This window comes from Canis aureus, chromosome 6 (genome assembly GCF_053574225.1).
Source record: "Canis aureus isolate CA01 chromosome 6, VMU_Caureus_v.1.0, whole genome shotgun sequence".
NCBI lineage: Eukaryota > Metazoa > Chordata > Mammalia > Carnivora > Canidae > Canis > Canis aureus.
The window spans coordinates 29,664,936-29,683,075 of record NC_135616.1 but is presented as its reverse complement, the minus strand read 5'-3'; the positions used below and the strand labels follow the sequence as shown (position 1 = coordinate 29,683,075).

The following is an 18,140-nucleotide window of genomic DNA, read 5'->3' as shown; positions in this document are numbered from 1 at the left end:
TGTGTCCTAGTAAATACTTTGGATTTTCCAAGAAGGTAAATGACAATTTTGGAAAATTTTCTTGAGGACAGGAACTATGTTGTATGCTTTCAAATTTTCTGTCATTACTGGCACAGAACTAGGTATATTAGAGATGATAAGATTTTACTTGATATTTGATTGACAGATTTATTGATTGGCTGAATCTTTATGGTAGAGACTGTAGCAGAGACCATTGTTCTTTCAATTTGTTGTGCGCTGTGCTTTGTAGATAGCTGGTCTAAACACAGAATTTGTTGAATTCTATTACAACAGAATTCTGAATAGAGGGAGAGACTTCTAAGGAATAATATTGGAATGTTATATGATATGATTTATAATTATAATGAAAATAGATTCTATCATATTTTACAACTTCATATAGGTTAATATAAATTTGTGTTTTTCTTTTACTTTTACAATAAAACAATAAAAAAATTCTTTCATTGCAAAGACACAGGAAAATTGTACAGTCTCCTATACACATACATTTGGACACACACATATACACATACACACACACACACACACACACACACACAAACCCCTCTATATATCAAATAAATACCACATGAAACACCAAGCATCTTCGTTGGGTCTTTGACAGCTAAATTAGATTAATTTAAGTTAAGTTAAATCAAATACCTTGCTTTGTATATTTAAGTTGCCATTCAAATAGTACAGATTTTTCTGCCTGTCATTTAGAATGAATTCAGTACCACAAGTTTTCCATTGAATGAACAGAGCTAACTGAGGGCATCCAAGAAGAAACCTTCATAGATAATTGGCTCGCTCGGGGAGCTAGTGTAGCGGAACATGATTCCAGATTGAATCAAATTCTGGAGCTCTCCTGAAAAGAAGACTAAAGAATGGGGGGAAAGCAAGGTTATATGCCAATTAAAGAATGATTTGTACTTTTGTTTTTATTAAAATGTATTTCTTCTCCTCTAATACAAATTTCTTTATGAAAATATATAAGAAAACTTGATCTCTATATTTTTTTTACATATTATGAAGTGGAATAAGAGAAAATGTCTGTTAACTGGAAGAATAATGAGCACACAAATTAATGAGGATTCTATTTTCTCTTTTTTTTAATTTTGGAAAAAAAGTTAGTTTAAAGGAAACGTTGGTAGAATTGTCACCATCATTAGGCACATGGAAGTTCTATAAGGAAATTTATCTCCTATGAAATTTAATACATCACTGACAACATCAGAGGTTAAAATGGGCTTTGGGTCCAAACAAATATAATTATCCTTGATATTAAAAGTTGAAATAAAATTACATTTAGTCAATCAATTTTGCTTCGTATTTGTGAATACAACCCTAAGATTAAAATTGGTCCTTTATAATTTACCCCAGCTAATTCTCTATTATCTATCTACCTATCTATCCAATGTCCATCTAACCATCATTTATTTTTCATCATAATATATTCACATTTCTAATAACCTACTGTTTTATCATTCATATTTACATATTTTAAATATATATTTTGGTGTCTATTATCTATCTAAAGCCACACAATATCATCTCTAAAGACACAAAGACTTATCCATGCAAAGATACCTAAATATTTTGTGAGAAACAAAGATATTTGTCATAAATTATGTTGCTGGTCTGTATCCTATGTGGTCTACATAGTAATCATAAAAACTGTTTCTGTTTTATAATCCTGAGACTAGATGCCTCTGTGAGTTGAGACTAGTTACCTCTTTTTTCATCACTCCATCAATTGTGTATTTTTCTTACTCATCTGCAAGATCCTTGGTTCCTCTGAAGGCACTGCTTTATTCATCACTGAATTTTCTATAACATTAGCAGAATTAATTGTATATAACATGTGTCTATTGTATCTTCAATAAATTAATGAATCATCCATTTCTGGTTTCAATGGATGGGAGGAGACTGAAATTTCAATTTGAAACATTCTTTTCTATTTTTCCTATAGGCATACTAAGGTTACTAATATGGTATAGCCTGAATATCTGATACTACTCTCTGTTTTAAGTAATAATGGGATGTTACCTTTCTCTAAACAAACTGAGCATTTAGTTTTACTGTTTTAGACCAAAGAATGGATGGTGTAAGGCTTCCACCTGATTGCAAAGTCCTGTTCACTGCCATCTTTCAAGTGCCACCCCTAAAAGTTGTGCAGTGCTCAGACTGACAGCCCTGGCTGTAGTATCTTCCCTTTCCTCACAATTCGAAGACCAAGCAGGTTCCAGTTGACCTAATCTGTGTTATGAGCATTGTAACTTATGTTGCATACTATTGTTATAGGAAGATATTTCCTTCTCTCACTCTGTGCACTTGGAAGCTAGAAACACAGGGATTTAACAGATTCTTAGAATACTGAAGGTGATGATAATTGATAATGAAAACAAAAACAAAAACACAGCTCTGCTGAGTATAATAACTAAGCCATATATAGCAATGGTTTGGGGTACTCTCTAGTAACATTAGTGACTTTAGCCACAGAATGACCTCTCCTTTGGCAAAATGGCTAAATGGGAGACTTTATTATAAATGCAATATAGTGTAGATGTATAAACAAACACATTAGTGAACAAAATGCTTTAAAAGGTATAGTTATCTAAAGAAACATCCAGCAATGAACTGAAGGATCAGTGGTGATTCATATTTTTTGTTACTTTTGAAAGAGGATTGGAAGAGTAGAAAAATACCCTCAAGTTCTCCTGTGAGAAAATCAATGGAAAGATTTGGAACTGTAATTAGGCAAGATGACTTGCCAGATGGCATAATTTAAAATATTTTTATTAAGAAAGTATTTGCATTTTACAGGCAAAAAAAAAGTGATTAACAGGGACTTTTGGCCACCTCCAGCATACTTTCAATAAATGGATACTATGCCCTGCCATAGGCCATGACAGAACTGGCTGGCAAGCTGTCATTATTTCCCATCCTAACATGTGCTCTCCAGTGAGGGTAAGTGTTGCCTTGATTTTGTGGGTCCAAGGGATAAGATGAAAAAAAAATTAACTGCAGCCATAAATACCCTGTATCTTTTTAGTTCTAAACAATTTATACTGGCACTTACAAAATATTGTCATTCCTTTCTTCCTTCCCATCACTGCATGTACTTATTTCTCTCCTGCCATATAACAGGTCTCTTTGAGGGTAATGCCTTAGCCACTATCAAATTTTCCATAATTTTTACTAGTTTTGCATAGTTTTACTAGTTTTGCATAGTTTTGCATAGTTTATATCTATTAGATCTTTGATAAGCACATAAATCATTCATGTTTGGTTATCAATGGATAGCATGTAGGACGAGACTCAGTTTTTAATTTCATATATTCTATTTTATAAAGTATATTGTGCACAAAAGCAGAGCTGGGAACTTTAGCCTTTAACTCTAATAATCACATAGGCCACTTTCCGTTGACTTATCCCCATCTATTCCTCCCTGCTCCAGTATTCTCCAGTACTTCATGCACCTTGCCCTACAAGTACTTTAGCTTTGACCAACAGCTTTTCTTTCTCCTTAGATGCAATCTAGTATTTGACTCTAGCCTGATACACAGCATAGAGCTCAAATTGGAGAAACCTTTTGTTCCTTCTTCTCTTCATCTACACTGGACGGTACCCAACAGTCCACTCTTCAAAAAAAAGAAAAAAAGAAAAAGAAAAAGAAGAAAGAAAGAAAAGAAAGAAAGAAAGAAAGAAAGAAAGAAAGAAAGAAAGAAGAAAGGAAAGAAAGAAAGAAAGAAAGAAAGAAAGAAAGAAAGAAAGAAAGAGAAAGAAAGAAAAAGAAAGAAGAAAGAAAGAAAGAAAGAAAGAAAGAAAGAAAGAAAGAAAGAAAGAAAGAAAGAAAGAACATTAAGATATATGGGGTCAAAAGAGGCTTGGGTATGCGATTGTGAGTAAGACAGATTGGTATAAATGACAAGAAGATTCAAATGAGTTATCAGAGAGGGAGGATGCAGAGGCATATAACAGACACGAGACTACATCATAAAAAGTCTGGAAGTTTAGGGAGGGCAAAAGCAGGGTGAGTTAATAAAAGCAGGTGGACAGAAGGGAGGTTTGGATGGATTATGAAAACCATGCTGCTGTCGGCACCGGACATTTGGAGTAGGCACGATTTTATATACCCAGCAAAGGATAGATGTAAGCACCGATAAATCACCCAACAGCACTTGTGAAAATATTTTTCAGAAGTACCAGATGTATTCTTACAAGAACTGAGGAAAACGACTTTGGGGATAATTATAGATGCAGGAAACTACAAGAATAAAACCTGAATTCAAGATTCTTTGAGATACAACCTCTTCTAAAATGCAAACAGAAAACCTACTAAAATATTTTAGCTTTTCTGATAATTACTACTTTTATTGTTTTTTAGTTTCTTTTAAATTCGGCCATTTTAACAAGGTACAACTTCTGGGGATCCCTGGGTGGCTCAGCGATTTAGCACCTGCTTTCAGCCCATGGCATGATCCTGGAGTCCCAGGATGGAGTTCCACGTCAGGCTCCCTGCATAGAGCCTGCTCCTCCTTCTGCCTGTGTCTCTGCCCCTCTGTGTGTGTGTGTGTGTGTGTGTGTGTGTGTGTGTGTGTGTGTCTCATGAATAAATAAATAAAATCTTTAAAAAAAAAACAGAACTTCTAGTTTAATAATGGAATTTTGCATTGGTGATATCCACCTTTTTCCAAGACCCTGTTTTTTTTTTTTTTAAAGAGATATGGCAAGAGAAAGGGCCATTGATTCAAATCCTGACTTTCATTTGCCTTCTAATTTCCTATAACATTATTTTCAAACAGCTTAAAACCATGAAAAGATGTCAATGTGCCTTGTGTCCAGGAAACAATAAAAATATCTACCTGTGTTCACATTATCTAACTCAGCACATATGGTCCTCAATGAGAACATACTGGATGGCACCACAGAAGTGCAAAGTGCAATGCAGTTCTTGGTTTTCTGCAAGTGCACAGGGTGATTTCTAGTTTAACATGGCGATCAAGTGCCTGCATTTGCCTCTCTTCTCATTAAAATAAGTGAGAATAAAAACAGAACTAAACCCCTAAAGCCTAATAGGAAAGGGACTGGAAGATGGGCCATCATTCAACATTAGATGTCACAGCATTTCTGGAAGATGAAAAATGGATGAGAATCATACAATTGAACAACGAAGACTGAGGAATCCGCAGCCCGAAATTAACACAGGAAAGGATGGTAGAGAAAGAAATAGCTAATTTTCTAGGCAGAACCCCTAAAACTTCTGGAATAAAATTAGAAAGAATGGAGGGTAGTATTAGGAAAACAAGCCAAAGCTGGTAGAAAGAAATAGAAAGTCTGACTGAAATTCTGTTTCTAGAACACGAAGCCAATCACTTCCCTACTCCTCTCCTCTCTCTCCCACATTTCTATCTGGATATAACAACAGTACAGGAAACCTCACACTGCTTCAAGGCAAAAGAAAACAAAGCAAAATGATAATCACCATAACAAAAACAATGACCCATACGTTAAGAAATGTACTGCATTGAGTGGGGAGAATTAGGACTACTAGCTGGGTGCTAGCCCCACAGAATAAACTTCTCCCCATTTTAGTAATCCCTTATCAAAAACCTGGCTCCTCAATGATTTAAGTACAGACCTGGCCAGGTTAGCCTCCTCACTGAAGGAAAAACCTTGTAAGGAAAACAAGCATGCAAATACAGTGCAGAGAAGATCCAATCCACTCCCTGGAAAAGCCAACTGAGTATTTCCTGTCTTAAAAATGCACAAATAACTTATAATCACTCACGCATATAAAGAAAATTAGCAGCATTAAAATGGCAAATAAACAAAACAATCCCAGTGGAAACAGAAATAACTCACTGAAGAGAAGAAACTTGAAAAAACCTAATTAGTATTCTCAGAGAGATTTGAAAGATTATACCGAAAAACAGAAACAAAAACAAACACAGTAACACAATAAGATAAAGTCAAAGAACTCTACATAAGTATAGAGCAAAAAGGACAGAGACAGAAAATATGTGATAAAATATAAAAGGCCTAAGAGGATAATCATTAATACCAGACATCCCACAAATATGATCTCTAAAAGAAGAAAACAGAAAAGAGAAGGGAAGAAATACACAAAATAAAACACAGGAAAAATTTTGTAGGACGTGAATCTATTTAAAGGGTACCCTGCTTACATACAAGAATGGATGAAAACATATACCTATTCTAAACATAACATCAGGGGATCCCTGGGTGGTGCAGCGGTTTGGCACCTGCCTTTGGCCCAGGGCGCGATCCTGGAGACCCGGGATCGAGTCCCACGTCGGGCTCCCGGTGCATGGAGCCTGCTTCTCCCTCTGCCTGTGTCTCTGCCTCTCTCTCTCTGTGACTATCATAAATAAATAAAAATTAAAAAAAAATAAACATAACATCAGAAAATCTGAGAACTTAGGAGAAAAAAAAAGTCATCTCAAATTTTGCCAGTTGCTGTATCAGAGGACTGACAGCTATACAGTTAGATGCCTAGATCTGAGAACAACTTGCTTCCCTGCTGCTCAATTAATTGGCCAAAGCTAGTCCCTTGGCTTCACGGCCACAAGTGGTACAAAGTTCAATAATTCCATGTGCATAGAAGGCAGAGAGGAGGAAAAGTTATTTGTGAACAGCACTAATAGAACAACAATTGCTTCTACATACCTTTATGAATAGCTTGTATATGATATTATTCCAGTACAATGAGGGTGAAAATTGAGATGTGAAGAAACATATTAATTTTATATGGAAGTCAAGAGATATGAAAAGTTGAATAGGAGATAGTTTATATTTTTTTATTGTGATAAAATATGCATACTAAAATTTACCATTTTAGGGGATCCCTGGGTGGCTCAGCAGTTTTGTGCCTGCCTTTGGCCCAGGGCACGATCCTGGAGTCCCGGGATTGAGTCCCACGTCAGGCTCCCAGGATGGAGCCTGCTTCTCCCTCCTCCTGTGTCTCTGCCTCTCTCTCTCTCTCTCTCTCTCTCTCTATGTCTATCATAAATAAACAAATATTTTTTAAAAATAATAATAAAATAAAATTTACCATTTTAAGAATTTTTAAGAATATACGGTTTAGTGATATTAAGTATATCCACATTGTTGCACAGACATCATCACCATTCATCTCCAGAACTTTTTCATCACTCCAAACTAAATCTCCATATCCATTAAACAACAAGTCCTATTTTCCCCACTTCCCAGCCCCTGACAACCACCATTCTGCTTTCTGTCTCAATGATTTGATTACTTTAGGTATCTCACAAGAGTAGAATCATAAAATATTTGTCCTTTTGTTTCTTGCTTATTTCACTTAGCCTCATGTTTCCATGAGTCTTCCCTTAAAGTACAATCTTTTTTAAGGCTGAACAATATTCCATAAAAATATGCAATGCATCATTAATTTACATGTCATCCTTGAGCAGGGGTTATGATCATATCTGCTATCATTCCAATTTTAACATATGTGCTGCTGAAGCAAGTACTGAAGACTTAACCTACTGGAAAACTAAAATATTAGCTAAGAGTTAAGTAGAAGACAGGAAATTGAGGTCATGGAAGTTAGCTAAGTCTTCATCTTTAATAGCAGTAAATGATAATGCCTATGTTTCATAAATCAAGAAAAAGTTACACCAACACCTTGCTTACAGCTATGGATATAACCTCCACAAGAACAAGAATTTTTAAAACTAACAAGAATAAGGGCAAGGTAATTGGAGAGGTAGAGTGAGGGAGAGGTGTTATTTTAAGCATCATTTCATTATTGTTATTGTTGTTGTTCTTAAATCTTTACATATAATAATCTAATAATAAAAAGTACCTCCAACAACAGTACTACTTGACCAGAACTGTAAACCAAAACTCCTGATATTTAATAATGTTTACTTTTCATTGCAACAGGCTACCTTTCTCAAGACACTTTCTTGAAGACTTATTGCCAGAGACATCATTAAGTCACATGGAAAAGGACACGGAAAGGCATAGCAATGGCCTAATTCCAAAGGCCTTCTTTTCTCCTTATTTCCATGTTTTACTTCCTTTATTACTGATATTATTATATTTTACATAATATTTTATTACTATAACTATCACTTTTACTACTACTTTTCTTCTTTTAATAAGGTCTATCTGCTTCTTTTGGCACTGGTTTTTGCTACTTGCCTGGAATGTGTAAAAGTTCCTTGAAAGCACACTATCTTACTTCTACACACCCCAGAAATTTTCTCAAAGACCCCTTCTTTTCAGCACAATTTCTACATCAGCATCCAAACTTTGAGGGTTCCAGGCCAAGGCATCACCAGTCAGTATCTTCTGTAGTAGCCCCAACTTCCACTATCCCTATGGGAATAATGCTTCTTCTCTTTGATTCTCCTTAACTAACCAAAGCCAGTCTAACCAACTTAACACTTCTTTTCCTGACTAATCTGAAAGCCTGAGCTCTGTTAGCAACATTAGCATAACCATAAGATTACAGTGAGGCTCTTAAATTTGCAAGAATGATGCACCCCCTGTGTGGTTGCACCCAAGGTGGCTGAGAATAAAGGATATTCACCCCAAATTTCAGCTGATGGGGGACGATCTGGTTCCATGTCCTCAAAATTAAGGAAGAAATCATTTAAACTAAGTTGTTGTTGTTTTAAGATTCTATTACTTATTTGAGAGAGAGTGCAAGTGCAGGGGTTAGGGGAGCCAGAGAGAGGAACAAAAAGACTCCCTGCTGAGCAGGGAGCCCAACCTGGGGCTCCATCCCAGGATCCTGAGATCATGATCTGAGCCAAAGTGAGATGCTTAACCAACTGAGCCACTCAGGCTCCCCTAAACTAAGTTGTGTACTACTCACTTTTATAGAGAAAATGGTGATGTTTCAAATAAATACAAAGAATCCTTCTGATCTGAAAATAGGGTCTTCTCAATTGTCAATATTTTCTATCTTCTTTAAGTTCTGTATTTTGGTGTGTTTATGATGTAAGCTATCACCTTTATTTTAATAACTTTTGCAGATGCAGAAATTTGATTTGAAAAAGTGATGAAGAAGGGTGGCCATCGAATCTTCTATATGCTGCATTTGTCAAACATTTCCGTATTATTTCCAGTTCAAAGTTCCATACATTAAGAAAGCTAGAAACCTTTAAAATAAAATCAGTTATGATCATGTGGTGACTAAAAGTCATATCAATTAAGGAATTCTTTTTTTTTTTTTTTTAAAGATTTTATTTATTCATGATAGAGAGAGAGAGAGAGAGAGAGAGAGAAGCAGAGACACAGGCAGAGGGAGAAGCAGGCTCCATGCACCGGGAGCCTGATGTGGGATTCGATCCCGGGTCTCCAGGATCGTGCCCTGGGCCAAAGACAGGCACTAAACCACTGCGTCACCCAAGGATCCCTCAATTAAGGAATTCTTAAGGAAGCAGAGATGTGCAAACCAGAAAAAAAATGAATAAGGAGATAACGTGTAAAATGAGAAGGTAGAAGCTGTTTGTGTGTCCAGGATGCAAAGTGCCTAAGAGCTTGAGCTCTGTGATTTAACAGACTTGGCCACAAGATCTAACTCCTTATTAATTGGTAGTGTGACTCTGAGCAAGGTCACTCTAGTACTCTAGGTCTTGATTCCTTCTTCTGTAAAAGGGGAGCAAATATTAATGCCTATAACATAAAATGTTTGTGATAACAAATGAGCATAATCACATGCAATTTTATTACATGCCTACTATATAGGAAAAAATTTTCTGAGCCATCATTATCATAATTATCATTATTTCTCTTTTTATCACACATTATTTTTATTATTCCAAACAGGAAAGTAAATACTAATGGTAAAATGTCCTAGATCAATAAAAGGGTGACTTTCTTAACAAATGAACAACTAACCATGGGATGGAAAGTTCAATGAAATAATGAGCTTCCAATGGCCATCTCACAGGAATTCTGTAATTAACAGGAGTTCCTGCATTAAAAAGGAGGTTATACCTGATTATCATTAAGGTCCCTCTTACTTTTTAGATATAATGTAATGATTAAGTTTATGCAGCTCATTAGTGCCAGCAAGTTTGGGGTGTCATGTGGTCCCAAACTGTCCTTACTTTTAGTTAATAAGGAGAGAGGCTGACTGGGGAGTTTCCAGTTACTATTTCCACACGGTGCTGCCAAGTAAAGTTGTTTCTTATACCCCACAAGCTGGCAGGCCTCACTCTCCTCTTCTGTTTTCATCATGAAAGCCTTAGGAAGCAGAGACCGCCTGTTTTTCCCATCCACTCCCCCAAGAAAATGACAAAATGACATTCTTTCCCACTCTCTGTGAAATGATTTCTGTTAACAGCTCTGGAAAGAGGCTGCAAAGATGTGAGAGAAATGATGGCAGGATTTGTTGACAAGAAGGTAAAATGAGGGAATTCAGAAAAAAATCACCCACATTAGAGACTGAGGGGCCTGTGGGTTCCATCTGCTCCTCTCTCCCCTGGCCTGGGGTAGTCTCAGAATCATCTCAGGGGATCGTCAATCTTCTTTTAAATGACTCAATCAATGGGGCTTCTAATAAAGTCTAATGGATCTCACTATCAGCAGATTTTTTTCTTAATATTCAGTCTAAAATTTTCCTTTGATTAGTTTAACCTATTCCTCTTCATTAGATGATGGCAGTAATTTTGAAACAAAGGAAAGCATGCAAATCTGAAAAAAGTCATTGTGGAAATTTCTGCTTAAAATATCCTAATTTTACAGAAAAACAGGGCATAATTACTGTTCAAACAACCTCTAAAGAAGTGAAGTTTCTGAAACAGGAAGTATACTTGGAGCCACCTTGCCCTAATGTACATATTTCTATTCTTGAGACTATGATTAGAGAAATACAAGGAGAGGTTACCTGCTGACCCAAATCAGGCCAATGTGCCTGATATTATATGCAGAAATTCACTCTACATCTTTCTAGACTCTTTTTTTTTTTTTTAAACTAGAATATCTTTGAAAGTCGTTATGTAAACTAGTAAGAGGATGAATGAAAAAAAAAAAAAATACCACTCTGAAGGCAACGATCACTGTCCTGGGAGATAAACACAGGCTCTGGGGACTGTGACTTATGGGTCCTGGCTATGCCACTAGCATTGTCTTAGACAATGTATTCATCTTTTGAAGCCTCAATTTTTGTCCTATAAGATGGTCATAATAACCCATACTTCACAGAACAGTCACAAGGCAATTTTGGAGAAGACCTTAGCATAATATAAAGGCAGAAGTCTAACGCTCAATAAAGATTATAAATAATAATTCCCTTTTTGGTGTAAGATTATTTTAAGTATGAAGTTTGGGAAAGATTTATCAAAAATATTTCAAGATGACTGGAAGCAGATGATAACAGACAAATGTAATTAATTGTGAATTTGCATGAAACTAAGTGAAGGGAGCTCATTTAGGAGCAAAATGATTGGGGGGGGGGGAGTGTTTCCAGAAAATCTCAATCTTGGCATTCAATGGTGGGAGAATAACGGAGGTGGCGTTTCAGGCAAGGGAACACACGGTATGTTAAGCTGAGCACAGAGTATTCAAGGAGCAATGAAAAAACAACCTGCTTTAAACAAAGATGAATCCTGGAGCATGAATGGACAGAGAGATGTAAGGAATAGGTGGGGAAAGGCCAGAATAGGAAGAATATGAGAAGCCAGGCAGCTGTCATTGTGAGCTGAGTTCCTCTTTGGAAAGTGCTCCTATCCTCTGTAAAGACTTTGGTGTGCATCAAATATCAAAAATTACCCTGTGTCACAGGCATAAATGGCAGTATGTGTAACATAAAAGCTCTATACCTGAATCAGGAAATCCGAGTTATGATCTTTGCTCAGCCAGAAAATCCTGGGCAAGTTACTTAACTTAAACAAATCACCTGATCTCTGTCCCAATGTATTCATATGTGAAATGAATGATTTCATTGCTGTGCACTAGCAATGATCAGGTGAGATTGTTTTGCACATGCAAAGCGTTTTTGTACAGCTCTGGGTACAAAGGAAGCACTCAATAAGTGTTCATTTAAAAATAATTCAAACAAACCAAAACCCTCATTCAGTGGATTGGGCCATTTAAATGGGATCACCTTTCACAGAACTCCAGCCCATAAAACATGGCTTGTGAAATCCTCTAACACAGTGATTGTGTTGCTTGTAGTAGGAATGGGACAAATGATAGGGGGATCAACTTCACAGCACTGCCCTGTGAAACTGGGATACCCAATCTCAGTACACAATGAAGAACAAAGTACCAGAAACACAGCATTCTGTAGATGCTGTATGGTACTACTATGGTCATTGAGAGTTTTTATTAAATGCTATTTGAACAAAAAGAATTGTAACTGCCTTTTCCCCACCACCCTTCTGGTTCTTGTACTTTCTGATAATAATCTAGCCACCTTCTTGCAGACCTAGACAGAACACACCTTTCCCATCACATTTTTCTTCCTCCTCATTCACCAAACATTTCTTAATCCATGAAGATGATTGGTTGGGTTTGTTAATTCACCACACAAGTGTTTTGCTGAAGATAAGATCCCAAGATCTGTTGTAAAACAGAGGGCACCCCTATGTTTTATGTAATAAAACCACTGATCACCAGTAGAGAGTAAACCATGTTTATCTGAAGACCCCCACTCCTAAGGATTTATTCATAGCAATAATACTTACCTATAGGAAACTAGCCGCTTCTCTGCTTTGCCAACTCTGGCCAGTAATGTCCCGTGCAAATGAATTTAGAGATTTTCTCAGCTTGTGTTCATATGCTACAAAAGGGAAATGGTCCAAATTGCACCTACTTGGGCCTGAATTATCGACTTCAGCTTTGAAGTGCAAATGAGCTGAATGAAAACATACTTAGGCTGCAACACAAAAACTATTCCTACTAGCTGATTGATGGTGCATTAACTCTCTTGTAAGGAAAGCCTTGTATTGCTATGGATTTGTAGTCCCCTGGTCCAATTATCCCACAGATGAAGGCAAATGCCACCCACCATATGAACCAGTCAATAGTGGTCATTTCTTAAAATTCTTTACTTTCTCTTTTTTTCTCATAATTTGAATTACTGGATCACCCATAAAATAGTTCTTTTGTGGTTTATCGGCCCTGCTGCTTCTAAAGCTAGACTTATGGACTCGGGCTAAGAAAACAAACTGCTATAAACAACTTCTCAGTAGGCTAAAATCATCAGTATTTATTGTGAATGCAAACTCCTTTGGAAACTTCTAATCACCATAATCCATCTGTATAAAAATAATCCTTGACTAAATGAATATGTCTGGAAGGAAAAATGAACACAGTATTTATATGACCACACAAATGCCATGTACAAATTATTAAAGGGTTTTCAATATTTTGCAGCTTCAAAAAAACCCCAAATGAACCTTCCATAGAGCCTGACCATATTGCCCTGCGAATGAATGAATAAATATTGACTTCAGAAAATAATGTTAGGTCTTTTGGTAAGTCCTAGATTTAATCATAGATATTTAAATGAACAAATATAGTCTTTGTTCATTACTTCCCACTGGTACCAATTTAAATCATGTTTCAGGTATAACTGAGAGACTGTGCACCAAGATGTCTCCAGGCAATCTTTTGGTTAGGTTGGCATATTAGAATTGGCTTCTAAGAGGGTCCCCTTCTTTGTTGAAAATAGTAGCAAATAGGTAATATTTAACATCTTATGTTAAGGTATCATAAATATCTCTTTCATAAGATGATGATTTTTAACAACTCATTCATTCACCTTTACTAGTTGCCCAAGAGAACTTTCTGTATCATAGAATAATACTTAGACCTTTTAAGAAGGTGAGAAAGAAACCAGGTTGAAAAGGGAACAAACAAGGCTAAATACATTTTCCTTTTTACAGACTCATGTGTTAGGAAAAGTATTTTAAGAGTCACATGAATATTTTACCACTGAAGTGTATCCACCTTTTTTTACATAGAGATTCTTTCTCCAGAAATGACAATGGCCCCAGGGAGTGTTTGGGTATAGGTTCTAACGTTGTGTTCCCCACTAATAAGACAAGGAGGAGGTCTGGAAGTAATAAAATGTGGAGACAATCTTCCAAGTTCATTGTACTTTACCTTGCAATACCTTTAACCAGTTCTCTCACAGCATTTTCAAGCATACATGTGAGAGAAGAGCAGAATTCATTGAATTGAAATTCCTATTGCTCATAAAAAAAAAAAAAGGACAGAACAAAGGGGTCTTGCTAGCCAACAAATGAACTAATCAGACTCCAAATAATTAGCAGGTATCAGTTCAGTGGTGCTGAAGTTTGAATTCCTTAATAAAGGGGTAAAATTATCATGCAATGGGAACCAAATGAGAAAGAAGCAAAGAAGATGAACCCATTTGACTATAAAATTGTACCTGAGCCATTTCCCCAGATTAGATAGACCTAAAGTCCCACTTTTTGCAGCTTCAAAATGGTTTCAGAAAAGTTTTTATTATTATCATTGTTCAATTTCATGCGTCTCTGCACTTGAACTTCCAGCCAGGAGCAGGAGTCGAACTGCCAGAAACGCTGTGAGGAAACCGTGTTTTTCATGGCTTTTCCAGCCAACATTTTCAGGCCCAGGAGATTTGAAGACACATCCAAACTTTTGAGTGCTAATATGATTTGAACCTCTGAATCTTCTGAGATTTTTTTTTTTCTTTCTCAATCAGAACCCAATTATGAGCTAAGGAAGCAGAAGAACGGAATACAATTTCAGGAGTTATTGTCTGTACTGGATGCAATATCTGCAGGCCTCCAGATTTCTAGTATGTTCCTTCTCTACTCTAAACATTAAGTGCAGTATCTATAAAACTAATTATGATGCATATTATCAAGAGTGACCAATGTTTCTTGTGAATAGCCTCTTTATGAAATTCCAATCTCTATTTGAATGAGTATTCAGTTTAACAAGAAAATGTATATGCTGAGCGATCACCATAGAACATCTGTGTTCTATACAGAATATATTAAATTATCATTTAATTTATCTGGCATTATAAAGGGATGGGTATTTTCCAGATAACCAGACCTTAGTTTTGCAAGTCAAAACGAAGCTTATTTTAACATAGTATGATGGAGATCTTTCTAAGTAGTCTGATCACAGAAAACGCTAAACATCATTTAAACATTTCTTGATAAATCACCATTGTGATTACTTCTATGCTATCTGAAAATATACACTTTATCCTTCGTATGACTGTTTTAAATAACACTTTATTGTTCTTAACTATAATTTCTTAGAAATGCTAATCTGCCTGATTCAAACAAAACCTCTGTCTCTTCCCTAATTTGAAACTGAAAATATGCTTTGCTATGAATAAGCAGATAATCAAGTGCAGTATGTTAAATTGAAGTTGTTAGGTATTGAAAGAAGAGCAAAAGTACTTGCCTTTTACAGTGTGGTTTTTATGACAATTTGTGTTGTCAGAGAATTTTTTTCTGTTTATTTCTAGAAATGAGTTTATATTCACATGAGACAGGATTACTACAAGAGTAATCTCTGCACACAATTCATCAGTTTTGGTCATCTTAGTTGGTGATACAAAAGACATATGCCTACACTTTAAAAAAAGGAATTCAACTCATGTTCACAAAGACAAAAAGACAACTCTGCAGAATGTAAATAGAGGTATATTGGCATGATGATAACTGCTCCTGAATATCCTGCATATCTTTTGGTCATAAGACTATTTTCAAAATAACCTCAGTTTATTATGTATAACATTAGGCCTTTTTCATATACAGTAAAACATTGTCTTCAAATTAAAATTATCATGAAAAGACTACAGTTTCTAAAGACAGCCTGAGTTCAAGGGCTGACTCAAACACTTCCTAGTTTTTTATCACATGCAAGCAATTTAATATCTATCATTAGGATTGTTTGTGATTAAAATACTTAATTTGTACGCCAATATCAGTAAGCCCAATATGCACTGTGCACTTACATCAAGCATTGCTATAAGTCCCTTATACTTTGAGAAATTGATCCCTATAATGTCCCTATAAAGTACTACTGGCACTTACATTTTACAGCTAGGGGAACTGAGGCAGAGAAGTTAACTAATCTGTCTAATGCCATATGGCTAGGAAGTGGAGATTTGAACTCGAATCTCAAGATTTGGTCTAGATTTGAACTCAAGTAGTGTGATTCCAGAATCTATACTTAACCAGCTGTCTATACTATAATTAGGAGAATGCTGAGTAATTTTTTAAAAATTGATTAATGTTATATTACTTGGGGAGGAAAAGGTATGTTCTATCATGCTACCTTCACCTCTCCTGTGACTTGCTAGAAGTTTTTGTCATGCTGGTCAGCTGTTTCCTTGAAGAGTCTAAGACTCTAGTCAAAGGGGATTGGACACCATCTAATAAAGATTCCAGGCCTGCCCTTGGATAACATGTTGTGAGGAACAGGAGACAGACAAGTTGAAAGTGGAAAAAAAAAAAAAGAAAAGAAAAGAAAAGAAAAGAAAAGAAAAGAAAAGAAAAGAAAGCTAAAAGAAAAAGAAATAGGTTTATAATCTGAAGACAGGGAGGCAGGGACACTCTGGAGCGGTCCTCAGACAGAAAGGTGAGCTAAACAGATTAAATGGGCATGGGGGGAAGGTGAGAAAGTGAAGGATTTCCCAGGATTTAAGGTTCTCCATTAGTCACCATTCTCTGTCTTACTATTATCCTGAGTCATTGTAAATTGACCTTTACAACCCTTCACTCTTCCCCACCAATGTCATATTACAAAAAATGATCAATAAACTTTATGCTTCATGGACACCTAATTCTTCCTTCTAGTGATATCCCTTAGTATAAATGGTGTCTGGTTTGGGTTTTGAAAAAAAGGGGGGACTGGGGAATCCCTGGGTAGCTCAGTGGTTTAGTGCCTGCCTTTGGCCCAGGGTGTGATCGTGGAGTCCTGGGATCAAGTCTCACATCAGGCTCCCTCCATGGAGCCTGCTTCTCCCTCTGACTGTGTCTCTGCCTCTCTCTCTCTCTCTCTCTCTCTCTCTGTCTCTCATGAATAAATAAAAAATCTTTAAAAAAAAAAAGGGGGGGGGATTAATTTAATTAATTAATGACTGCACTCTATATTTACAATGAATTTAAATTTTGTTTTTGAGGAAAAAGGGCATAATGAAGAACTTCAACTATTACTTTAAGCTTATGTCTTATTTTAAGCAATTGTAAAGCATCTTACTTTAAGCAATTATTATAAGTTGAAGTAAAATAATTTAAAAGAATATGTTTTTCAAAATATAAATAATACTGCACAATTGGTATTACCACAGCAGGACTCTCATGGTCCGGACGATACACTCTATGTGGAGAGTGAATCCATGTGAGCTTTTAAGAAAGCATATCACTATCTGAAACTAACATCCAGAACTTCACCTAACTCCATGGACATAAATCATGCTGTCGTCACTCTAGGGAATAAAAATTGCATTTTGTAAATGCAGTGAAACATGCTCCTTCCTTCTTCATCATCATCTTGATCAAATAACTGTGAAGAACATGACAGTATAATCATGGTCACATGATTGAGCGATCAGAAAAAAGATATATTTTCAGTTCTTCGCCTTACTTTTGTCTTCAAATCTTATTTATTTGATAATAGTTTTTCAATGTACAGTGGGACTTCAAGTAGCTAAAAATGGGCAAACACAAAAATTAGAGGCCCACAACAGAAGAATCCATATGTCTAATTTCTGGAATAGTTTGTATCTGAAAGAAATGCAAACGGTGCCTCTCATTTGAAACACATTTTTAAGTATTCTTTAAATATCAGATTCACAGGAAAAGGGTCAGGGAAGTAGTTCTTAAAAAGGAATTAGTCATATGAGAGCTTAAATTTTATTTACGGGAAAGCTCTCTTCAATTTTTGACATGTGACATAGATCTTCCTTTGTCTGATACATGTTAAATGATTTATTGTATGTAGGGCATCCATTTTGATTTTGTGGCCCTCAAAACAAATGTAAAAAGTGAAAAATATAGCAGTTCGATTGGAGTACACTGGGCAAAATGTAGAGGCTACTAGGTTCTAGACTTCAGTTCACTCATATGATACTGATAAGCATGTTCTCTGTGACAGCCATTGTGAGCATGGGCTAA

General features: G+C 36.0%; 1 long non-coding RNA gene and 1 other non-coding gene across 2 annotated transcripts in view; both read right to left on the bottom strand.

Annotated features, from left to right (window-relative positions):
• Positions 1-18,140, bottom strand: part of LOC144315671 (uncharacterized) — a 150,042-nt gene that overhangs the window by 48,977 nt on the left and 82,925 nt on the right. The gene's annotated exons all lie outside the window — the stretch shown is intronic.
• Positions 7,413-7,517, bottom strand: LOC144316665 (U6 spliceosomal RNA). The gene has a single exon (XR_013382588.1). It is a non-coding gene; the product is annotated as a U6 spliceosomal RNA (small nuclear RNA).